Here is a 25,750-nt window from a genome sequence, read left to right on the forward strand (position 1 = left end):
CCACCTGTGTACAGAGTAGATACCGTGAGACGAGACTCGAAAGAGGGGAAGGTCAAACACTCGAGAGAGAAACGAACTAATTAAAATCGGGGGTAAGAGTGGACTCGAGCAGCACAGGACAAGAACGGTTGGAGGTCGTTTAGAGACGCTACCTTCCTTCAGTGTACCTATATAGGATCGTGGTGACGATGAAAATTTATTCACTGGAACTGTTCTGGCATAGGTTTCCTTCCCCTAGAATGGTCATAAAATGTTTGAGGCATCGCAACAAGGTATCCACACGGAAATATTCAGCACAGGTTTTAAATAATTCTTGGAACTTGCCTTGAGCGCATTGTCACAACCAGGTAGTGTTTATTTGTCGCTAAACAAAAACACTCATGCAAATCAAAAACCATTGTTTTGAACACAAAAATACAAGTGCGACGGGCTAATTTTAAAGTAGTATTTTTATTAGGTTCTTTATTAGACTCTTACTCTACTCTTATGCATCGGTGAAGTATTCCGGTGTGACGCATATGCTAACAGTTTCGCCTGGGGATGGAAGGCAAGAGCAGTTACCTGGACACCCCTTTTCGGGAGTACACTGAAAAGAAACGAGGTTTTACTCACTTATTGTTGAATAACTGCAGGTATAGTTTTGCAATATTTTTACCACAAATGATGACTGACAGATATCGAAAACATTTTTTCCCATGTATAGGTTTCAATATTTCAACGGGGCCATGGGTAACGCGGAGTAACATATGAAGTCTTCATATTCTGCTTTAGGAACCATCAGCTATTTGCAAGGAAATTGCCTTTACAATAAAATAATATTCTTACCCACTCCCAGGTTTTACTTAGGAAATGAACTTGTATAACGAATAATGTCGCAAAGTGAACAGGAAGAGCAAACGTGTAGTTAGGCTCAGTTTTATATTGTAGGAAGGAGCTCCTCACAGATGTTATCAGAAATAACCCATCAAGTACCACTAACAAGTCAAACAGTTCTACGCTTGTTGACAGATATCACAATAAGAAGATATTCCAGTCCGGTAACCACAGTGCCTTGAATGGATTTAAGCATAAAATATTAGCACCAGAGGAGAAGATTTCACGTAGAGTGCACAATAGTCTTCTCTTTAGCGTGAGTGCAAGTGAAGGAAATGTGTCGGACGACTTGATTTTAACAAGGTGTATTGGTTGGAGAGTTGGTAGTTAATTGTAAAAATAGCTACAGTTCCGTCGTCTTTCTGTGTCCCTGTTTTGATTCGCGCTTTAGGTATTTTTGACTTGATTTGTTGTATTTCTCTGCAAAGATTGTGGTGAAATCAGGTAGTTCCGCTCCGTCATAAACGCCAGCGTGCATTTCATAGTAAAGTCAGTCTGACAAGCGCAAAGCAGTCACGAAAGGCAAATTTTTACGCCATACCATATAAAACCACTTGCTTCTATTGGATGAAATTAACGCCCCGAATCGGCAACGAGCGTCAAAAGAATCGAAGCAGTATGCGACTTGGGTGCATTGAAGAACCTCGCGGACACGTTCTCCTAGGTGTCTGCTTTCTCTTCTTTCCAGTAGGGAAAAGCAACGCCAAAGTATGTGTTCATGATGAATAAAAAATTTCTATGCCGTCAATGACCTTGCATTTATCGTAATCTTGATGACTTACTTCTCCAGAGAACACCATACACTTCAACAGCTACAGTAACATGACCCTAACCTTGCTCTCTTTTATCTGAACGGCACCTTCAAGACAGGTTGCAGCAAGCTGCCGATGCCGTCCAAACTATATTCTTTTTTACCAACTCCCCAGACTGGGAAGAACAAAGAAACACGACCTGAGAATTGAAGGCTATATACGAGGCAACCTGATCCCACACATACAGTGCATTCGCGCCTTTTGCCTTCGTGGTGAGGCAAATTAATCCAACACAGCTACTTTTTGGTTTTGAGATCCAATGCGGACCAAATTAGCCAACCTATTGCAGTCATAGCAAATACCACGGCCACAAGGAGGTAGATTTGGTGCACTTTGTTGATGCTTTTCTTGTTAGCCGCATCATATTCATTACTCTTTTCGGATCTTGACAAGGACAGCAATACAAAAAACTCTGTGCATTAGGCCGGAAGCCTACAAGGAAGCTGTAGGCATACCAGTCACCAGTGGTGTGTAGATGATGCCAACCTACAACATATCGTATGGGAATTTCAAAAAAAAATTTCTCAAATTTCAAAATTTTTATTCAAAAAGTACAAGGTTGCTCACAGAAACTTCACACACGTAATGTATCTTTCTACATCCAGACTAATCACCGATGGGAGGCTGCTTTGCCCAGTTTTTAGCCCGACTCGCACCAAGAATTCGTCCAACTGGAGGAATATGCAACTAAGTTCAATCATGTCAAGGCCACTATCTAATAGGAAAAACCTTCCTGTCTCTTACTCTCTTCCTTCCAATTCTATGGACTCAAATAAAGGTCCCTCACTCTCTCTATCTTGATTGCCATCAGATTATGGCGGTGGTGCAACTTACAGCCGTTCAACTACTAGGGAGCGGTCTAGAGGTAGCTGGTACAAATGAGTTGTTTTCCACTCAGTGAATATATTTCCGTCATACAAGTGATAAAGCCAGGAGATGCCATTGTCATAACTCATAGTCAAGCTACAACCGCTGGAGTCTGAATCCTTTAATTCTGGCGCATACTTTTAAAGGATCCACCCTAATAAGCTTCATCTACGTGTATTACTGTCAGATAGTATTTTGTACTACGCTAAACAATTACTAAATACTTCTACTTATACAGATCGCTCGACATTATTTTGCGTGACACAAAAATGTATTGGGAAGAACAATGTCCGAAATTTTTACACTTCGTTTCCATCGACTGGCCGCGCGTGGCTGACTTGTCCACGTTCGAAGGAAAGGGCATGTTCGTCTTTTTTTAACCGCGAAGCTGTGTAGCAAATTGGAATTTCTGGTGTCTCCAAGTAAAAACACCAAGAAATTGCGGCGCGAACCTCGCCACCACCGGCCGGCATGTAACAAAACCACGAAAATGCATAGGGCACATATGTGCCTGCCTCGCGACGACCTCCGAGAGTCCCCTGCACAATTTCGTCAAACCAAGCATACAAACTTTAGGAACAAAAAGTAGGAAACAATAGGCCGAAAAAAAACTACCGTAATCGTTGCAACACTTGCTCGAAACGTGAAAGACAGGTCATAGCGTACGCTCCCCCAAGGTTTTGTTCAATGATTATCACTCCCAAAAAAGATAGAAGCTCACACCAATACAAACAATTATGGAGTGATGGCCGTTGCGGCGCCGAGAAAGAAGCAAATCAGCCGCAATTGTGGCCATAAACCTTCGTGATGGTCATGAAGGTTGTGCTCAGTTTCGCTACCTTCAAGTCTTACGCGTTAGTCTTAGCTTCCTTCATTTCTTCTTTTATGTGCTGCATAAGGTATCTCATTTGATAGGGAGACCGTTGCGGCCTGTCTAGAATGCTCTTCTTTGTTCTCGCTGTAGTTTCATGGTTTGAGATAACAGAGCACGAAAAGATAAATGCCCGCAGAACACACGCTTTTACAATCGATTCGCTAGCAACCTTTCGGTATGTGTACTTCCATTTAAATTATGAAGGTCGAATATACGGAGAACCACGACAGCTCCTTGATCGGCTTGACTCAATGCAACAGGCACCTCTTTTAAACCTTCACCACCGGAGTGCGAAATGAACCAACGAGCTTTTGCAGGAAACGGGAGCGCAGGATTCCACCAAAAGGGCGGGGGCCTTTGTTAAGTAGCTGAAGCCATTTTTTGGTCGTGCGTGCCCGGAAAAGACGAAATTAAAGAAATTAAAGAAATTAAGTTTCTGATGCCAGCGGCACAGCACGAAGTCTTCGCTTGCCTTAATCGTAACCTACCGAAGACGGTGGTTAAATTGGCCTCTGAGGTGGCCGCGATGGAGAAGACGCTTGAAATTCTAACTAAGAAGTACGACCACCTACTCAATGCACTGGTATAGTAGGCAGTCAGTGCGGGTCTATTATCTCGCATACACTGCGCGAGACCATCCGTGCAGTGGCCAGAAGATGAGCGGATGAAGTGTTTTTGTCAAAGATGCTGCAACCAAGTGCCGCCTTCCTAAACGACGTGACCTGTGAAGAAGTGGAGGTGGTTGTAGCGACAATCTACACGACGCGCTACATGGAGACCGCCACTCTTCCAAAGGGTAGTGCACATACAGTCGCAACTTTCTTTGTCTACTGAGGTGTGCTGCGACATGGAAACCATGAAGTCTTAATCACGGGCCACAAAATGGCCTTTACTGTGGTGCTCATGTCAGGAGTCCAACGCCAGAGGAACACAGATCAGAAAAGACTGACGGCGTACCACCACCAAACGAATGGGCCTATGGAACGCCTGAACATTCCGATCGCAGATATGCTATGTACGTCGATGTTAAACGCGAGACTTACAACGATGTCCTCCCTGATGTTTCTTTTTGTACAATACAAGTGTCCAGAAAACTACTCAGATGACACCGTTCGGTCTCGTCTACGCAAGACAGTCGACAACAAGGCCTAATGCCACGCTGCAGCATGTGCAAGACAACGATGTCAACACTGATGCCCAAGCATGGCTACACAGTACGGAGGCGCCCCACAACTTTGTTAGAGTTTGTATGACGTACTAGTAGCTGGTGGATGCTGGACGCTAAAACCTCCGACAGCGAATATCACCCAGGTGATCTTTTGTGGGTGTGGAACTTGCCAACGCGGCCTCGGTGAGTAACTTCTGTGATGGTATTTCAGATCCTACTGAATTACGCGATTCGTTGAAAAACTTATCTAGGACGTAGTCCCCGACGGTCACTACATTACTTTGCAAAGACGGACGCGGCGCAAATTCGAACTTGTGGTTTACGTCAATCCTAACTCGTAAATGACGGGCTTTGAAGAGTTAGGACTCGCGTTTATTTCAGCATCGGGATGATGCACTGTTAAAGAGGGAGGAGGAGCACATGGCGCGAACTTTGCGTTGTGCAATGATGAAAGTGTCTGGTCGCGCGTCTGTGCTATGTTCTAAGCTAAAAGCGGCTTTACCCCTCTTTTTTGTATGCCTCAAAAGATATCCTATTTTTTGGGAGAGTGTTGCCCCCTCTCTAAAATGATCCTGTTGTTATCGTTGTAATTCGACTTATCGAGAAAAACAGACGCGGACAAGATAAAAAATCGCAGGGCAAATGCTGCGGCATTAGGTTGAGAGCAAGAGCTAGAGCGCCACGAATCATTAAAAGATATATTAAACTTCAGCTCTTGCTATTTGCGGCCGGCGAACTTCCCAGCTGAGGTGAAAGTATAACAATGGTACACACACACAGTATACTGCAGACATTGCAACAAAGATTAGGCGCAACGCACTGCAAAAGCTCATTGCTGCAGCAGATATTAGTAACTGCCATATAAGGTGTCTAATATCAAAAGGTGCAAATTCTAGAGCCTATATAGTCTGCCTTACTAGCATTTAAATCGGTGATGGTGTCCGTGTGTGTGTAAACAAAACGCTTTGACCTTCATGTCAGATTTTAAAATATGGACTTTTAAATCGCCGGTCCGCAATTTAGTGCCATTTTCACGATTCAATGTACAGGTTGACAAGGAATGCGTTTTTTTATTGTGTTACGTGCTATATTAGGTGGACGAATTTTTTATTTTTATTCTTTATTTCTAACATGCATTCCGGCAGTTTTTATTATGCAACCGGTTTTTCTCACATCAAAACAAATGGGTTTATTATATTCTGTTTAGCTAGTTTTCCTTTCAGAGCTAGAAAATTTATGATGTTTAGAAGCCGAAGAAACATTATTATTGCGTATATTATGTCAAATAACAGAGGCGTTAATAGTTCATTGATGAGACTTCAGCGCAGTTTCGCATTATCTATACCCCGTTTCAACGCGCTATAGTAGCCCGCCCCTTACGGAGCGGCAACCTACATTGGCATCTGAAGCAAACTGAAAGAATTTTAAGGATGAAAGCAAGTTAATGAATACTGGATTTCTTAGACTGAACAGTCACGCAAAGGGGCAAGCTGTTTTATTACCTTAATGCATGAATGTTTTTGATTTCCTACATAATGTTTTTTTTCGCCTTGCAGTGGCTCTTTAAGCTCGTCAGCTCGCAGACAAAGCACTCGAAGTAGTTTTTCTTCACTGCAGAACTTGCGTTCACAAGGGCTGTATCATCTGCACGTTCATTTTCATGGCTTGTATTGTGTTCTTCCGTATTCATTATCGAATGCGTATAATGACATTCTGCTATAGCTGTTCCGGGATATTCTCTTTCTTTCGTCAGGTGCTATGTGGTTTTCAGTCATGCTTAATGCCCTTTGCTGGATTTATTTAGCAGGACTGAAAATATTCCAAAGACGTAGGAGAGATCTTGGAAGAAATCCGCGAAAAAGTCCAAATATATAGGAGGGGGTGGTTAGAGTGACACAGCTTGCAAGCTGAACACATTTGTGGCGAATTCAAGTATATGTGTTTGCAAATAGAAAAACTGCAACAACATTTCAGTTGAGGCCAGTTCCAGCGTCCAAATTTCATACATGCGAGTAATGTGTGAATTAAATTCCGCAATCTCGACGAAGTGAATGATGATGAGAGGGGCGAAGCAAAATGCTTATCGGTAAAACCGTGAAACATTCGCCCGCACATCATAAAAAGACTCGACACGTCAAGGTTTCCACCGTTCCGTTGACAAGCCCGTCGACGACGTCGATGTTTGTGGTGGTTATGTAGGGGTTGTTTTGGACGATTAGAATCAACACGGGAACGTTGGTGAATTCTGTGTGTGACCTTTTAGCTACCTTGGCCGTCGCGTTCTGCAGAGGGTCTTGTGTCGTGTACCCCCAGTACGTGTCTTGAGCTCGCACGCTACGAACGACCACCTCTTCTTCTTCTTCTGCTTCTAGTTGTTGGGTAGCAATGAACGCGTTGAACGTTTTGTCCTCTTCGGCCAATCTTTGGTTGGCCAATCCCTAGGGGGATTCTAGCACAATCATTATTAGTGTGCTGTGCCGTATACAGCAGCAACGAGGGACGGGACAGGGCCCGAGCAAGAGGAGCTTCGCCCGTAAATTTTTTTTTTAAAAGTTCAGCTGAGAAGTGTTGATTGCTTGGTTGTTTCCAACGAAAGAAAATGTTGCCCAATGGTTTAACTTAGAATCAAAGTAAGCACGAGCATATCTGAGCATTGACAGAAACGAAGATAACTCGTGTACAAAATCTGCCCAAACGAGATATATTAGGTAACAGCCACTTATAACGTTGTGCAAATAAATGGCGCCAAAAGCAAGCTGCAAATTTTCAGGCACACGGAGAACCACCATTGAAATTGATGGCACCAAAATGTCGTCCGGCCGTCGGGGAAATAGAACGATAAGAAACAACTTTAATTTGAACCGCAATTTTTATACACTCCGGTAAGCTGCACACGCCACAGAAAACCATCCCACCTTCATGCCCCACAGAATACGTTTGAATACAATTGTCAGTTATACGTGCCAGTTTTTTTGTTTTACCGCGCACTTTGACAGAATAATTGACACCTCACCAATGCTTATATCTTCGTAAAGTGAACAAGAAATGTCGGTTAGTGAAATATTCCTGCCCCATGTAAGTGCGAACGTGTGCCCTCCAATCACTTAAGTGATTAAACAAATGCCGCCGAAGCAGTTACTAATGTAGCGTGCGCGGTTAAGGGTCGGCGGAACGAATGTTGTAACGTTATTCTTCATCCAGTTATCTGATAACACTCTTCCACAACCACGGCATAATTTTAAGAACATTCCCAATCATGCTATAACACTCTAGCTTAGCGGAAACCATTAGCTACTTCTTCCTTATTTAAAATAGATTTCCAGACGCGGATGAAGCAAATGGGTGCCTCTCTGAAAAATAAAAATAAGATAAACGGGTGTGGCTGAGGGCTGGTAATTAAGCATAACCACTTCCAAAGCTTAGTATATGGTACTACCTCCCTCTAACAGTGCACTCGACGGTTGCGAAAGCGATGCATTTGGCAGACAATATTGAGTCTATACTCAACAGGAGATCTATTAACCCCAACCACATGGATGACTTCGAGCCGCATTTGTCATTGTGTTTTGTAGTGCACTTCGCGGACCCTCTCGTAGACCAGTTTCCCAGACGTCCTCGGATTTTGTATCGCACAAAATACCGCCGCAGGAGCTTCGCCATGACGCCTCGTAGGGGATCTTTGATCCAAACCCATGCAAGGTCACGTGGACGATAGTCGGCGTACTGGCGTAAGAAGGAAAAAAGTATGACATTCCTAGGCGCCTGGTCCGTCCTTCGCACTGGGGCAAGCTGGCGAACTTCATCCGCACATTGGAAGTAGCCTTGACGTCAAGGTTGAGGTCGTCGTCTTCAACGAGCGGTAGCACTTCTGTTGCGCATCAAGGTCGGCTGTGTTCTCTAAACAACCTCGAACGGGGTTCTCTGTGTAGTTTTCTGCAACCGTGTATTGTACACTAACATGATATAAGAAGTATTTCTAGAGTTTCTGTTTAATTACACAGTACATAGACAGCTCTTCTACGATTGTCGTGTTGAGGCTCTCGGTTAGTCTGCGTTTCGGAGTTCTAAGTACGCGGCGTTTTCTCGGTGACCCATGTTATTGCAGCGTAATAATCCTTCCATGAACTTAAGATTAAAGGCAGTTCCGCGGTATTTGATTACGGCTTAAAGGGCTCCATACCGCAGCATAATTTCGTTGATGAAAAATTCCACGTCTTCTTCTGTGGTCCACTTGAGAAGATTGTTTGTCTCTGCATACTGCGTGATGTACTCGGTAGCCATAAGAGTCTTTTGTTATCGGGTTGTGCCGTAAAAACGGGCCTAGAACGTTAATTACCGTTTGGTGGAAACTACTGGATGGTACAGCGATGCGCTGCACAAGTATGGTGGGTCTCATCAGATCATTTTTATGTCGCCGCAGAGATAGTAGCTCATGCCTTAGTGGGTGACGTCAGGTATTACACGGGTACAGTAATATTTTCAGGTGTGTCCGCGGGCATGACGAGAAGGTACAGTCGAAGCCACTTGTAACGTTCCCAGAAATGACGATCTATTAGCTCTAACGACCATATTTAGGTATACTTGCGACTTTCCTATGCTACCCATTGAAACTGCGTCCAGATGTAAAGAATGTTTTTCAAAGCGTCCTACTTTCACAACGTACAATTCCGACACAGTCAGGGTAAAAATGGGACACTTACGAAGTTGAAAAATCGAAGCAAGCGTTAAAGTATGAAAGGGGCGACGTTCTGATGCATTCACCGCTTAGGTTACTCACGACTAAGATATGCCAGATCGACGATCAACACCGGCAGATTTTGGACGCCGCGAGCCAGGTCACTCACTTCTCAGGCATTTTTTTCTGAGGCAGAATGACAGTGAGGAACAAAAAAACATAAAAAGAGGGAGCATGAAGCCTGACAAGAGCATGAAGCCACCCAAGTCGACGCAAACCCGGCACGGCGCGCTGCAAAAAGTGCCGGTGGTTACTTAGCTCCCATCTACAGATCGCTTTTCGCCGACACTTCGATTTCAGAGTTGCTGATAACGAATCGTGCTAACATTCAAACTTTCGAACTTCGCTCTATTACGACCAAAGCGACGCAGCTTCCGTTACTCTCAGCCTTCATGAAGCGGCTTACAGCTAACAAAGCCACTACGGCGAGTGGAGATTTCGAAGACGCCCAAAAGAATTTCTTTGTGGGCATTGTGCCGGTAGCGGTAGGCTTGACGCAAAGATAGTTTAGTTCGTTCGTAAGCAAGCAGCGGGCATTCCTTTATGAAGCTTAAGGGCTTAAATTATTACCGAGGGGGTTGTTTGACATATTCATACTTTGCGGTCGTTTTAAATCGTGAGTCCATATCCAACGGACTACTGATATCACGACCACTTTATGCGACACTATCGGGTTCATTATAAGCGGTCTTGACCGCATTTTTGTTCAAGTTGTTAAGCTCGGTTATATCTTCCCACGCGTTAGTTGACGGCCCGACCGAATAATATGACAGGGGCACGCTTCCGTGCGCTCCGCATTTTTCTTGATGTTTTTTGGAGCTTTTGACGTGTTGAAAGGCCATTCGCTGCTCTGGCCGACGTCGGGCGCTCCTCATGAAGAACCAGCTCATGTGCAGTAGTAATTCATTCTTTGACCTTTTTAGCCGAACGCCACAAGGCCAAGCTGAAGCTTAAACAGCCCTAATGTTAGGGTATTTACTTCACACAATCAGAAGGGCAGTTTCTGAAGAGAGCTGGCGCCGCATGGGGGAAGCACTAGAAACTAATTGCGCGATTTCCTTGTACAGTGGATATCGAATGGACTTACCGCTTATGCACTTGCGCTATAGCAATTGTTTTGGAGCTGGTCATTGTAAATAGAAACAGGGGTAGCTCTCGCATTCCCGGTTTTTAGACTCCATAGTGAACTTAGATTTCACGAAAATACCCAACCGTAATAGCAAAATATTGACACGAGGAGACGAAGAAGGGCGCAGTATGGTATGCGTCGCTGTGGGCCCGATGAAGAACGACGAAGAGCTGTGTGTGGGGCGTGCAGCCTGAGCGAACGCTCTGCAACAGCTGCCTTGTAAATAATGTAAATAGGTCATCTCGTACTGTAAATAGATCGCGCTGTCATCCTCCATGGTTCGCCTCACTCCTTCTTCCGCCACGTAACACTTTGGTGGAGCTGCTGGGTCTCGATCCCCATCGCAGTCTCAGCCTCGCCCGGTCTCGTCTCCCGAAGCTACTGCTACAAGCCTCTTGGATCCCGTCGGCCCGCCCCAGCCCCGGTGAGCCGTGGACATGACGATCCCCAGTCCCGTTTCCCCAGCCAATGACCCGCCGTAACCTTCCGACGTGACCAGCCGCGACCCAACGATACGACGACGCCGATCCCCTGCCCAGTACTCCGGCGGAGCTCCAAGGACTTTGGCCGCTGCTTCGCTCCATCGGCGGGAAACGCTGTTCAGGGGCCACAGCTCATAAAACCATCGTAATCCGTGGCGGTCAGAACATTTCCCCAATCTTCTCCTCTCATTCGCATCATCACCGCATCCGAACATTTATTGTGATCTCCACCGAGACGGTCGCCTTCCACGCGGGAGCTATATCAAAAGGAGACGAAGTAGGGCACAGTAGGGAATGCGTCGCTGTGGGCCCGATGAAGAACGACGAAGAGCTGTGTGTGGGGCGTGCAGCCTGAGCGAACGCTCTGCAACAGCTGCCTTGTAAATATTGTAAATCGGTAATCTCGTACTGTAAATAGATCGCGTTGTCATCCTCCATATATTTTATACACACACACACACATATATATATATATATATATATATATATATATATATTGTAAAGGAGATACTCGACGTTCCTGTAGAAGGATGGGCCCGTTTATTCGTGAACGAGGCGTCAGCGCAGCAGGGGCGAGCCGAGACGACCAGCTTATCGCGAGGCTGAGCTTCAACGAGCGCGTCCTCTTCTTCGTCGTCATCCGACGCATACCCACATACGGGGAATTGCCCGTTATGACTTATGCTGGTCACAATTGCTCGTACATTTGCGCTACATACATACTTGCTACAATACCCCCGGCGAAAAGGGGAAGCCATCCTGGCGACCTAAGGGGTACACGACATGAGCGGGTCCATAGTACGGCTTGAGCCGCGCGACATGAACTGTCTCACGCCCCCGACGGCGGCGATCTGAAGTGGGCGTTAAAGGCTCAACAACATAATTCACCGGCGATGTTCGCTCCACAACCCGTTAGGGGCCGTGGTATTGCGACACAAATTTCGGTGACAGTCCGGGCGTCGGGCACGGTATGTAGAGCAAGACGAGGGATCCGTTCGGAAAAGTTGGAGCTGAGACCGAAACGTCGTGACTTGCCTTCTGGCGCTGCTGGTCTTCCGTTGTAAAGCGACGAGCAAGCTGGCGACATTCCTCGGCGCGTCGAGCGACGTGTGAAACTGGCATGAATTTGGAGGCATCAGGTCGGTACGGAAGTATACTGTCCAGCATGCATGAAGGCTCACGACCGTAGAGCAAAAAGAACGGCGAAAATCCTGTGGTTGTCTGCTTAGCGGTGTTGTAAGCATACGTCACGAAAGGAAGAACGAGGTCCCAATTGGAATGGTCCGAGGAAATGTACATTGCGATCATATCCCCCAGTGTGCGGTTAAACCGCTCTGTCAGTCCATTGGTCTGTGGGTGGTATGATGTGGTTTTGCGGTGAACAACGTTGCATTCAGCTAGAAGGGTCTCCACGACGTCGGATAAAAACACGCGACCTCGATCACTGAGTAGCTCGCGAGGAGCACCGTGGCGGAGAACGAACCGCCGAAGGAGAAATGACGCTACTTCTCCAGCCGTGGCCGCCGGTAGCGCAGCTGTTTCGGCGTAAAGCGTTAGATGATCAACGGCGACGATGATCCAGCGGTTACCGGCAGCTGTGCTGGGAAGTGGGCCGTAGAGATCAATGTCCACTCGGTCGAAGGGTCTCGCTGGACAGGGCAACGGCTGAAGTAGAGCGCTGGTGTGCTGCGGAGGAGTCTTGCGCCGTTGACAGTCAGGGCAGGATTTACAAACTTTTTCACAAAGGTATACATCCCACGCCAGTAGTAGCGAAGTCTAAGGCGCTCGTATGTTTTCAGGACTCCAGAGTGAGCACACTGCGCGTCATCGCGAAAGGAAGAGCAAATTTCCTTGCGTAGGTGGCGAGGAATCACTAGCAGCCATCTTCGACCGTCGTCGTGGTAGTTGCGGCGGTACAGGAGTTCGTCACGAACGGTGCAGTGAGCAGCTTGTCGGCGCAGTGATCTTGGAGCAGCGTTTGCCGGCGGGCATGAGAGATATTCGAGAATCGAGGTGATCCACGGGTCCTTACGCTGCTCACCAGCCATGTCCGCTATGGCGAGAGGCGCCAGGGTGTTATCCGCCGTCGACAAGCTCGCGATGTCCGATGGAAGCGGCGAGCGAGAAAGGGTGTCAGCGTCGTTATGTTTGCGTCCTGACCTGTACACAACACGGATATCATACTCTTGTAGGCGGAGGGCCCAGCGAGCGAGGCAACCGGAGGGATCCTTTAGTGAAGTCAACCAACAAAGACCATGATGATCCGTCACGACGGCGAAAGGGCGTCCGTACAGGTAGGGGCGAAACTTGCTGATGGCCCAAACGATAGCCAAACATTCCTTCTCTGTCACAGAGTAGTTCGCTTCCGCCTTCGTCAATGTACGACTCGCATAACTGACTACGTATTCCTCATAGCCGTCCTGTCGTTGGGCGAGGACTGCACCCAATCCCACACCACTAGCATCGGTGTGGAGTTCAGTTGGTGCGCGCGGATCGAAATGTCGGAGCATGGGTGGCGACTTAAGGACACGGCGTAGCCTCAGAAAAGCGTCTTCACAGTCAGCGGACCAATCAGAAATTTCCCCACTTCCACCGAGAAGTTGCGTGAGGGGCGCAATGATGGAGGCAAAGTTTCGTACAAAGCGCCGGAAATAAGAACAGAGGCCGATAAAGCTTCGCAGGGCCTTCATCGTAGTCGGCTTTAGGAACTCTGCCACGGCACGGAGTTTCGTTGGATCCGGGAGGACGCCATCTTTCGAAACTACATGGCCCAAAATGGTGAGTTTCCGAGAAGCGAAGCGGCACTTTTTAAGCTTCAGCTGCATACCGGCGGAAGTCAGGCATTTCAGTACTCGTTCCAGGCGCGTTAGATGGGTCGTAAAATCTGGTGAAAGCACGACGATGTCATCTAAGTAGCAAAGGCCTGTTTTCCATTTGAGACCGCGCAATACGTTGTCCATCATTCGTTCGAATGTCGCAGGCGCATTACACAGTCCGAATGGCATGACATTGAACTCGTAGAGCCCATCTGGCGTTACAAATGCCGTTTTAGAGCGATCGGCGTTGGCCATGGGGACTTGCCAGTAGCCGAACCTCAAATCCAATGATGAGAAGTACTCGGCCCATTGCAAGCTGTCCAGGGCGTCATCAATTCGGGGCAGCGGGTAAACGTCCTTACGAGTTATTTTGTTGAGACGTCTATAATCCACGCAGAACCGTATGGATCCATCTTTTTTCTTGACAAGGACCACAGGAGAAGCCCAAGGACTCATCGATGGTCGAATGACGTCGCGTTTTAGCATGTCCTCTACGTGTTCCTAAATAACACGACGCTCGGTGGAGGACACACGATACGGCCGCTGTCGCAATGGTGCGTGGGTGCCAGTGTCGATCTGATGCGAAACAGTTGACGTGCGGCCCAAAGGAGTGCCCTGACAGTCGAATGATGAACTGAAGCGTCGTAGAACGGTCAATAGTTGGTCGCGTTGGGTCGAAGTAAGGGCGTCGTCAATGGCGTTGAGAAACATAGTCGCATCACGTTGGATATCACGTAAGCAACCGGAGCTAAGCGCGGTGATATGAACGGGAGAAACGTCTTCAGCTACGTCGATAAGAACGGAAGGCTCAACTTTCTCTACAAGGCCAACGCATTCACTGCGAAAGAGTTTTATGGGGTACGGATTTGGGTTTGAGAAAGGGACAGAACAGGAACCGGATGTGAGGTCGAGGACAGCGAACGGCAGTGGAAAGGATTTGCGAAGCGACAAGAGACCAGAAGGAGCGAATATGACTGTGGCGTCCGAAACACTGCTGCATGACAATGGCACAAGCACAGTTGAATCCGGTGGGATGTCGGTGTCGTCAGCAACAAGCAACTTTGCCGTGGCTTTCTCACAATCGTCTTCAAGTACCGGAAACAGCTCTACTTCAGCGCGCGCGCAGTCAATGATGGCGTGATGTCGTGACAAGAAGTCCCATCCGATAATGAGATTGTGAGAGCAGGACGGCAGGACGATGAGTTCGATTATGTAGACGACCCCTTGAATTGTAATCCGAGCAGTGCATGCGGCCAGCGGTTCCACATGTTGCGCATTAGCGGTGCGCAGAGTAACACCATGTATAGGCGTCGTCACCTTACGCAACGATCGGCAAAATATATCGTCAATAACAGAAACCGCAGCTCCAGTATCAATGAGCGCCAGGGTAAAAACACCATCAACAAACAAATTGATTAAATTAGGCGGCGAAGAAGGAGGACTTCGGCATTTCGACGGTGACGCAGTTTTTGCCTCCGGAACTGCGGCGTCTAGTTTTCCGTCTGACTAGTCGTAGGGCAACGGCGCATCGGAGAGAGTGAGCGGCGTCGTGGAGACTGCGAGCGACGGCTGGCGACGTCACGGTCATCGGACGAGATGGGTGTCGTCGAAAACTGGGCTGGGGCGTGCGTCATGGGTGGTGAGGGCGCATAAGGAAAGGACCACGATGAGTTGCGCGTACCCGTGATGCCACGGTGACAGTAGCGTGCCACATGTCCCGCAATCCCACACAAATAACAGATAGGGCGATTATCGGACGTGCGCCAAGGGTTTGCGAATGGGGACGCCGGACGCGGCACGACAGGCATGGGGTGAATGCGTTGAACTCCGGCAGTGGCATGACTCCCAGTGCTTGCAGCAGTCGCAAGGTAGGGTCCCGGTACGGTTCCAGTAAAAGGTCGCGCCGCGGTCTCGGCATAGGTTAGAGGCATATGTTGTACTGCATCGGCGAAAGCCAAAGGAGTGGTCATCGGCGTTTGCGGCGTGATGTCGGCGTAAGCCACTGGGGCTACCGCGAGATTGGGCTGCCGGCTTCATGGAAGTGCGTCAGCGACTTGTTGTATCACGCTCTTGAGGGTTGGGTCTAAATTGGGCTGATGCATCTTCACTACGTCGCCAACGAGAGAAAGCTTACGAGCCACTTCGCGAACAAACTGCTGAATCTGGGCGAAGAGGACACCCTTATCGTCAGAGGCTAAGCTGCAAAGCGAGTGGTCTTGCTCCGCGGGTTTGCGAGTGAGAGCCCTCTCTCTGTGGAGTTCATCGAAGTCTTGGCAAGCATTGATGATTTCAGCGACAGTGCGAGGGTGTTTCGCGATCAGCATCTGGAAGGCGTCGTCTTCGATGCCTTTAAGGATATGCTTGATCTTTCCCTGTTCGGTCATAGCGTCGTTTGCCCTGTTACATAAGTCAAGGGTGTCCTCGATATAAGAGGTAAAGCTTTCATTCGTGCGCTGAGCGCGTTCGCGCAAACGCTGTTCAGCGCGCAGTTTTCGAAGTGCTGGGCGCCCGAACACTTTGGTGAATTCGGTCTTGAAGTCTGACCATGTGCGAAGATCAGACCCGTGGTTCTTATACCACGTCTCTGCAACACCGCTAAAAGAAAGACTGACGCTGTTTTGCTGATGCTTATCGTCCCAGTTGTTATGGGTGCTCACACGTTCAAAGGTGGCGAGCCAGTCCTCAGCGTCCTGGTCATCAGCGCCGTTGAAGAAGGGGGAATCCCGTTGACGGACCGTTCCAGGGCAGATGATCGGTGCCACAGGAGGTGTGGACTCGTGGTGGTTACCGTGAGACATCGTCAAGGAAAGTGTCCCACTGCGCAGCTCCAGGGTAGACAAATGGGGACCCGAGCAGGACCGCAACCTATACCAAAAATTGTAAAGGAGATACTCGACGTTCCTGTAGAAGGATGGGCCCGTTTATTCGTGAACGAGGCGTCAGCGCAGCAGGGGCGAGCCGAGACGACCAGCTTATCGCGAGGCTGAGCTTCAACGAGAGCGTCCTCTTCTTCGTCGTCATCCGACGCATACCCACATAGGGGGAATTGCCCGTTATGACTTATGCTGGTCGCAATTGCTCGTACATTTGCGCTACATACATACGTGCTACAATATATATATATATATATATATATATATATAACCAAACTGTTACGAGATGGATTTATTTACAGTGAGGTTGGATGGTGTAGGAAGAGCGTACATGGTAGAGCGGTCCGTGAATGATGGGGCCAAGCCGGAGTGCAACCTCGTTCTCTTCTTCCTCCAACTCCGGTGATGAGGCTGACATGGTTGCAAGCCCTGATATATATATATATATATATATATATATATATATATATATATATATATATATATATATATATATATATATATATATATATATATATATTATGGTTGCAGTCGTCATTGCCAGTGCTATTCGGGTGCTTCCGAAATATTTATTATGGCCGAATGACGTGTGTTTTTTATGTTTCTTTGATACAGTGATAAATCAGCGAAAATATAGGTCGAGTAATAATCCTCTGTTTTTTTCCGGGAGTGGGAGTCCAAGACATATCAGCACTTCTAAGAACTGACCGGGGACGGCAGTTTAAGAGAAACCTCTGTTCTGCGCTTTCGACCCTCCTCGGAAAGAGGCTGCAGCATACAACCCCCTATCACCCCGCCAGCAACGGAATGGTGGAGCGCTTGCATAGGCAACTCAAAGCTGCACTTGCAGCGAAACTCGGTCGCCAGCACTGGGTGGAAAAGCTCCCGCTCGTTCTTCTTGGCTTCTGCTCGGAAATGGTGCGTGGCTCAACAGTGCACCTCCCGGGAGAATTCTTCGCCGACCAGACACTTTCCGCCCCAGAAGCCTCCGACCAAATTGAGAAGCTGAGTACGCGGCTTGCGCCACTCAGGCCAACAGCACCTCGCATCGCCCGCAACAGAAAGGGTTTCACTTTTCGCGACATGGACTCAGCTACACATGTGTTCGTGCGACACGACGCAACGAAGCCGCCCCTCACTCCTTCGTACGACAGCCATATCAATGTTTTGGGATGTAATAAAAAGACCATCACAATATACGTACGGGGAAAAGAAAAAGTCGTCGCCATCGACGGCGCCAAGTCTGCTCATATTGAGGTTTCTGTTTATGCAGCCTCTCACGTACGTTTTCAGTTATAACCAGTGGACTCTGACGTTTCATATTTCAGCCGGTAAGTGCTGCCTTTCTTTAAAAGCTCCGCAATCTAGGAGGGAAGACTCTGTATCGGAAGCCGCCAGGCACCCGCGCGCTGGCGGCTCCGGCCAACGGGGACAATTATTCTCCCTGCGGTCTGCCACCGGCTTGAAGACAGTGCGCATTCGTGGAAGACGCGTATTGCCGACTTTGCCGCCGGCTTACAACGGGGGTCATTTCCTTCCCCTCTTCAACAATCGCCTTTCAGGGGAGCGCTTAACTTGTTTTCGGGCCGACTCCTGGCATTAGTCCTAACGCAGTTGTCTGCTCGCTCGGGGGCTCTTTTTCCTGTCTCTTTTGAAGGACGCGGGATTTCCCCTTCTTTCCCTCGTCAGGAAGAGCTCTCGGCGTACGCATCTTTTCAAAATGAACAGTCTTGTCTTGAAACTGCAAACCAGCTCAAAGTCTGCTATCTCGCCTCCTTCAGCAGCCAACATTACGGGCTGTTACAATGTCGTTATTTTAGAAGCGAAGGGCGTCTTTGCCTGTTTTTTTTTGTGTGACGGGCAAGTTTTGTGGTTTGATAGGGGGAGTGTTTTGCCCTGTCTAGAATGTTTTTATTTGTTTTCGATGCAGTTTCACGGTTCCAGCTAGTTGGGAGCGAAAACAGAAATGCTCGCAAAACAAACGCCGTTGCATTCGATTCGCCGACAATCATCTGCTCACGTCATTTTGGGGACCCCTATATCACCGCTTGTCTATTCTTTCAGTTCACATTGAGCACACGTTCACTCCAATAAACGTTTGGTGCTTAAAGAAACGGGCGTGGCCCTTGGTTACATCTCATCTGGTGAGGTGTTGGGTACATAAACCGTCGAACCATGATAAGCCGCCAAGCAAGTCCATCATAATCCAGTCATCGACGGCAAGGTCTCTTCCCCGAATACGGTCTTCTTCAAGACAATTTGACTAAATCGCAGTCAGCGAAAATGACCATCTCTACTAGTTCATTCCACAGGGTACTTCGACAACCCAAGAAGCACAATTATTCTGAGAATCCCAGCTGAAGACCCGGAAGAGTGGTTGGACAAGCTGGAGCGCATCCGGATCTTGAACAGATGGGAATAGAAAGAAACGTTTCGGTATGTGTTCTTGCATTTAGAAGATGGAGCTCGAATGTTCCGAGAACTACGAAAGCTTCCTGACCGACCGCACCCGTAACAGAAGCAAATTACATAAATATCTACCACCGAAGTCTGAAGGGCACAAACGATGCTTTTCCAGGAAACGCGCAAGCACCCCCCTACCCCCCACCCCCTGAACGGGTCGTGAACTTTGTTGAGGAGATGAAGAGATCCTTTCGCCGTACGTACCTGGAAATGACGGAAGAAAAAAATAGCTTACTGGTGGCAGGGGTAAAGCAAGACCTATTTAATGGTCTTACCGTCACTCCCCGCAGACGGTGTCCGAATTCGCGTCTGAGGCGGCCGGATTGGCGAAGACGCATGAAGTTCGACTGAACGAGTGCGACCGCCCAATCAATGCGCTGGTTTCATGGACTATCAACGTCAGGGCTATTAGCTCCGATAACATTCGGCAAGATCATTGGAGAAGTGGGCGAGCAGCAGCTGAGAAAATCTTTCCCAAAGATGCTGCAACCCCAAGTTGCCTCCGTAGGCGATGTGAACGTTGTGAGAGAATAGATGACGCGCTACGCGGAGACCACCGCTCTTCCGAAGCAGACGGCAGAAGAAGTTGCGAAGTACTTTAACCAGGAAATTGTGCTATGACATGCCGCCCTGGGATTACTAATCATGGACTGCAAAGCTGCCTTTACTGCGGAGCTAATGCAAGGAACGTTATGCCACAGCAAATACTGATCTCGAAAGAGTGGCGGAGTAGCACACCGAAACGAAGCAACAAATGGAACGCATGAACAAGGCAATGACGCATATGCTATGTTCGTGTACGGGTAACATGACACTTAGGATGAAGTCCTTCCTTATGTTCCGTTTGCGCACAACATTATCATCTAGGCAACTAAGTAGATGAATAGGAAGCCGGGCAATTCCGATAGCTAACACCATGCGTCCGCATGTAGGAGACGGTGACATCGTCGACGACTTCCAACGACACCTGCAGGGTGGGGAAGAGGACTGCCAACTTGCCAGGTCTCGTAGAACGGACAGGCAGCTGGTGAATTCCGAACAGTAGAATGTTCGGGGCCGAGTCGCCGAAGATCACCCAGGGTACATTTTGTGAATTGGGACGCCAATTCGCCAGCGCTGACTTAGTGACAACCTCCTGCGAAGGTATTTAGTACCATACAGAATTCAGGGACGTGTTGGTAACTTCCTACTAGGTAGTCTTCGAGGGTCACTCCGGCTAATCACGACGACGCACGCACCCCGACGTCCTCCGCGTCTTCGCCTCAAGCCTTAGTACGCAGGAAGTAGACTTTCTAATGTTCCGACTGCCCTGTTATTGTAGCTCTGGGATTGTTCACCACAAGAGGGGGGCAGTGACGGCGGAAACTTGTGTTTCGTTTACTTTGGTGTTTTGTTGCCAACGTCTGGCCACACGTGTCTGTCTTATCTATGTTTGAAACTATGAGCATATTTTTTCCTGTCTTTTCTCTGCCACAGAGTCTAGCTTATTTAACAAGGAGTGTTGCGCCATGTCTACAATACTTTTCGTTGCTCTCGAAGTAATTCGACGGTTCTACAAAGTCGAGCACGAAAATATAAATGCTCGCAGAGAAAACACTGCGTCATTCGATTCGCTAAAATTTGTATGTGCACTTATGTTTGTGACTGCGTTGTCCCACCTTGCGTATTCTTTGTGTTTCTAGCTGCGCTCATGCTCGCTGCAACAAACTTTTGTTACTTGAAGAAACGGCGCCGTGCGTAACCACGTGACAGCATGCTCAGGGAAGCACTGAACACACTACGAGCATCAGTGGGTTGCATTATCCTAAAATGTTAACTGTCCTTGATTGGTACTCTGGTAGCACACTGACTATAATCACCCAGTGTCTATTCTTTGAGGTCTTAATTCCGGAAGCCATATTACAATTACTCACAGTTCCGTTACACAAATACTCTTCAAGACCCTCGGAGCCTGTTGTGGCACGAGCAGCGCTGTTAACACTGGAAAAAAAAACACCATAAAATGCGTTAGATAAATTTGGCAGTAAACCTTGTGCCTTTGCAATTTTTTTTATCTTAGAGCGTTACGTTTAGCACAGAAACAATTTGCTGTCGTACAGAGAAGGGAGGTAAGTGAGATGCTGATGGTACGAGCGCAGTAGACTAACTTGTTATAACGCATTTTTGCCCCTGTATGAAAAAAAGACAGCTCTCTGACTGAAGCAAGAGAGCGTTCTCGTTTTTTTTTTTGCTTTTGGAACTGTGCTTTTGGAACGCATTATTTCCGTGTGGAAATGTTTTTTTACCCACTCTATGTGGAGTTCTGTTTGCTTATTAAAGACGATGGTCTTACTTGGGCTACTTAAACCCAGCAATTTTAGTCTGTCGGTCGGTCTGTCGGTCTGTGGCTCGATTCAGCCACCCGGCCAAAGCTAAGTGAAGTCTGCGAAATAGTCTTTTATACTCACAGCCAAATATCAACGCCAAGTCCGGTTTATATGTTCATACGTGTCAACATTGTTGAATAAGAACAAGTCATTACGCAAATATTGGACAGCAAATAATACACATGGGATATTTACAGTGTTCTTTATAAAAAAATTCCTAGACATTTGAAACATTGCGTGGGGGAAGGAAAAATTTGGCAGGCAATTTTTTCGCGAGATTGTAACCTTTGCAACTATATGCATTTTAAAAAAGCATTTATTTATTCAAATAATAATTGCAAGCGTAAACGAGCTGGAAAATCTCATAAACTCTAACAGTGAACGCAAAAAGGCCGGTTTTATCGCTAAACAAAAAAGTCTGTGAATCATTTGACTTTGTGTCGGACTTCACGCGGCATTTCTACTACCCCATAAAAACAAGTATATTTCAAAATATGAAATTGACGTAAGTCTTGGCGATGGGACCGGTGTCCCCATAAGATGGAAGAAAATCTATACCAAGCCCAGTGGACTCAGAAAAATAGAGGATAGTGCGAACGCAGGCACAGCCGATGTGGTTGGCACAGCGGGTACTTTTCAAGAAATCAGTTAATTTCTAGCTGAGGATGCACTAATAAAAGTGGTGCCAACTGATAAACAATGCGTCAGGAGATGACGAAAGTGCGACGTAGGGTTCTTCACAGAATAACATTCAGGAAGCTTGCACTCACGCGAAAGACTTCAATGGTGAACCTGCATTGACGGACGCTTAGTTAAGTTTTAGTATTTATTTTTTATGGAGCTATTTGTTGTCGTCGTCATCACCGTATGAGTTGAAGATGTCGTATTCGTATTTGCGGTCGAAATGCTATGAGGACACGACGACGAGCCAAAAATCCCGATACTCAGCGCATGCGCACGACGACAGGAGGAGTTGCGCGTAGTCCACCGTGAACTGAGAGGTGCTCGCTATCCCTCGGCGTTGTCGTTCCAAGTTCATAATTGTCACAAGCTTCCGCGCGAAGGGCTCTTCCGCTATACGGTGCGCATGCTCACGGCGACAACAGGCCCGCGCTCACTTTAGCTCGGCATTTTCCTGGCTTTTTTTAACTGGGGAGCGGTCCCTGCGAAGCCCGCGCTAACGTGCTCTCGGTTAAAGTTCTTCTCGGGGAGTTTTTTGCAACAGAAAACTTACCGCCAGTAATAACAGCTCCCCTGTTTAAGCAATTTTGCATAAAATTGCGGTACTTAGTTTTCGGCCACGTCAACAAAATGCAAGGACTTCTAGAAATAAGCAGATTCTCGGCGAAAGAAAAGGTACTGTGGTGAGCTCGCTTATGGTGAACACGGGAGCGCGTGGCCACCGGTACTATGAGAACAGCCTACCGTGGGATGCGCGAAGCAGCACGCGTGAACTGTTTGTGTTGAGTGAGGCTATGCGCTCAGCTCGCGCATCGCGTCATCGGAGCGTCTGAACATCGCCTGCTAACTTTATCTTGCTTGTAGCGGTAGAGCAATCGGCCACTGTATAAATAACTTGACACTGGAATCTGCAAGAAAATGTTTCTGTTGGAGCAGCTATTTCTTCATTAGCTTGATTTAATACAATCGGTTCGTCACATCGGTTCCCGCCACCTTGCTTGAAGCGGAGTCGATGAAAAGATGACGCTCATTTTAACACCACTTTATGGTCTGTAAAAGATTGCTACGGATACCGAAGGAACGCATAAGCACAATGTTTATCAGAATAAATGGAGATCTTACAATGAGCTCGGGCACTACAACCTCGATTCAATTTACTCTGGAAAAGCACCTTTGTGATAATTATTAGGCATGTTTATACAAGGATCGAGGATTCGAGATTCAAAACGAGACACCATTAGCAGACGACAGGCAACATATCAGAACACGAGCATGCGCTCCGGTGGCGCGATGCGGGCTAAAAGCTAGTTCTGGCTCTACACGCACAGCGCATGCGTAATGCTTCGCGCAGCCCATGGTAGGCTGCTCTGATAGTACTAGCGGCGACGCGCTCCCGTGTTCACCCTAAGCAAGCTCACCACTGTACCACATAAAAATGAACGTTAGCTTTAGCGACTTTTAAATAATTTTTTTATTTGTTTGTCGATTTGCTTTGCTGAAATATCTTTATACTTCGCGTAGATTGCTATACATGGATAAAAAAAGATGTGGACACCGGAAGAATGAGCCAACAAAAGTTCAAAAAATGTTGATTTTCTAATAGGGGAAAATTGGCAGAAAGCGCAACGAGAAAGAAAAAACAAAGGTGCCAAAACAAACCACTCAAAAAACAAAACGCCAATAATTTGAGCCTGCCTTCTAAATACTGTGACTCCAACACTCCCACCTTGCCTCACCGTTAATCCTTCACTACAGAAAACTAAAGGGGCATTTGTGAACGCTTTGTGCCCTGTATAAGCATGTCAGGGACATGTAATGAGGCCTATCAGCATGATTTGACCGAGATAGAGAACAACGAAACACCTTGACTTTAACAGTTAGTATGTCCGCTTACAAGGATTATTGAGTAAACGAAAGTACCGACAAAAACTTTATTTCTCCTTCGGTAGTGCCGAAACCTTTGAGCAGAAAAAGAAGAAATCAAATTAAACCACAAACATTAAGAAAAAACATTGAATACTGCCAAATGGTGGTGTATTATGCTGTACGCGGTAATTTGAGCTCTTAGATCCCACATCTTTACTGGCTGGTATGTGGCGCAACGTCTTCGTCCCGAGAGTGGCATATATCTTACATAAAATCTGCTTCATAACAACTGTGGTGGCCATTGGTGTTTGGCATTTTGGCTGCCGAGGGCGGCTGCCAACTTACTTTCAGTGCGGCATTTTTATGTTTCATGGAATAGTGCCATGGTTCACAGAATGCAACTAGAATACATCGTGCACACGCGTGAAGTTGTGCGCACACAGAAGTGACAATGTCTGAGTTCCGGAGAACTCTAGAATAATTACAAAGCACTGAGTACCCAAGTATATAAGCTCGGTCGTCTTAGAACCAAACCTTGTCACAACGTGCGAATTCACACTAGAATGTGCGCGCATTTTCGTGCTTAGGACTGAAACGATGGCAAAAACAGGCAAGAAATAATGCGATGAAGGAAATTGATTAAGTGGTAAAATATTCGTTGTAGTGGAAAGTAACGCCCAATGCCGACCTCTCCAGCATCTAGGCATCAGGCGAAATCTCCATGTTAGCAGCTACAGTTACGGCTCCCCTAGCGCTTAGTGGCTCGTGGAATACGTGCATCTTGCTCATGCGGGAAACCTCATAAGTAGTGCATATATTGCAAGCACGGAAAGAGAAAAAAAAACGAAAAAAATACTTCAGCTTCTGCCGATTTCCGCACTGTCTACTTCCCAGTTCATGCGAAGGTATAACAACGGTACTTACACAAAGTAGACTGCAACCATTACAACAAGCGTCAGGCGGAACGTGCTGGAAAAGCTCATTGCTGCAGCAAAGATGGGTATCAGCCAGTATTAGTATCTAACACCATAGCATGCGAATTCTAGCACTTATATAGTCTGCCTTACTAACGTCAAAATAGGGCGAGGTGCGCATACTGTTGTTTAAAAAAACACTTTGACATTCATGTCAGGTTTATGTAGCATTGACCTTTGAATCGTGGGTCAGCCATTTACTGGCGGTTGTAACCCTTTGACCGCTGATTTTTTTCTTTCCAACGTAAAACGTTTTTTTGTGTGTGTTTGCATTATTATTTGGACCCTAACAGCTTAAAAAAACTTTTGAGCTTGTAATGCATGTAATTAGCGATTTACAAGCGCGGATGTCTTTATGTCATCATGGATTAAAATTTACATTTACAGCAGAAAGAATTTTTTGCCTCTTTTCGTAAATATTAGAAAACAGTAAGCCCCCAGACAAATAATACGGATGGCTTTGCAAGGATTTCCCGATTTACAGCCATGTTATCACATTAGAACTTCCGTTACTGGGGTCCCCCTGGCGTCAGGTTGGCCTTTCCTACAATGCCTTCCGGTTTGTAGCGTTCCGCTATGCCAAAAAACGGACAATTGCGATATGTATGGAAAGATGCATCCTTAAAGATCTATTTCCTAAAAAACAAGCTGCTTTGGTTTTGTTCTCAAATTGCCGTAAATCTTGTGGTTCATCTCCTAAATGACGGACACCAGGTCCAAAAGGCTTGTTTTCTCCTACAGTTTGACATAGAAAGCGTTTTTCAGAATTTA

The 25,750-nt window shown here is 47.0% G+C and overlaps 1 long non-coding RNA gene across 1 annotated transcript; it reads right to left on the reverse strand.

The window, feature by feature from the left end:
* Positions 1 to 576: 576 nt before the first annotated feature.
* On the reverse strand, positions 577 to 25,017 carry LOC144166133 (uncharacterized). Its single transcript, XR_013321594.1, has 3 exons — positions 24,930 to 25,017; positions 21,006 to 21,072; positions 577 to 586 (listed from the first exon to the last, which is right to left on the reverse strand). It is a non-coding gene; the product is annotated as an uncharacterized LOC144166133 (long non-coding RNA).
* Between the last annotated feature and the right edge of the window lie 733 nt (positions 25,018 to 25,750).

The sequence above is a fragment of the Haemaphysalis longicornis genome, unplaced genomic scaffold (assembly GCF_048455015.1).
Source record: "Haemaphysalis longicornis isolate Haplotype H1 unplaced genomic scaffold, Haemaphysalis longicornis Haplotype H1 scaffold_16, whole genome shotgun sequence".
NCBI lineage: Eukaryota > Metazoa > Arthropoda > Arachnida > Ixodida > Ixodidae > Haemaphysalis > Haemaphysalis longicornis.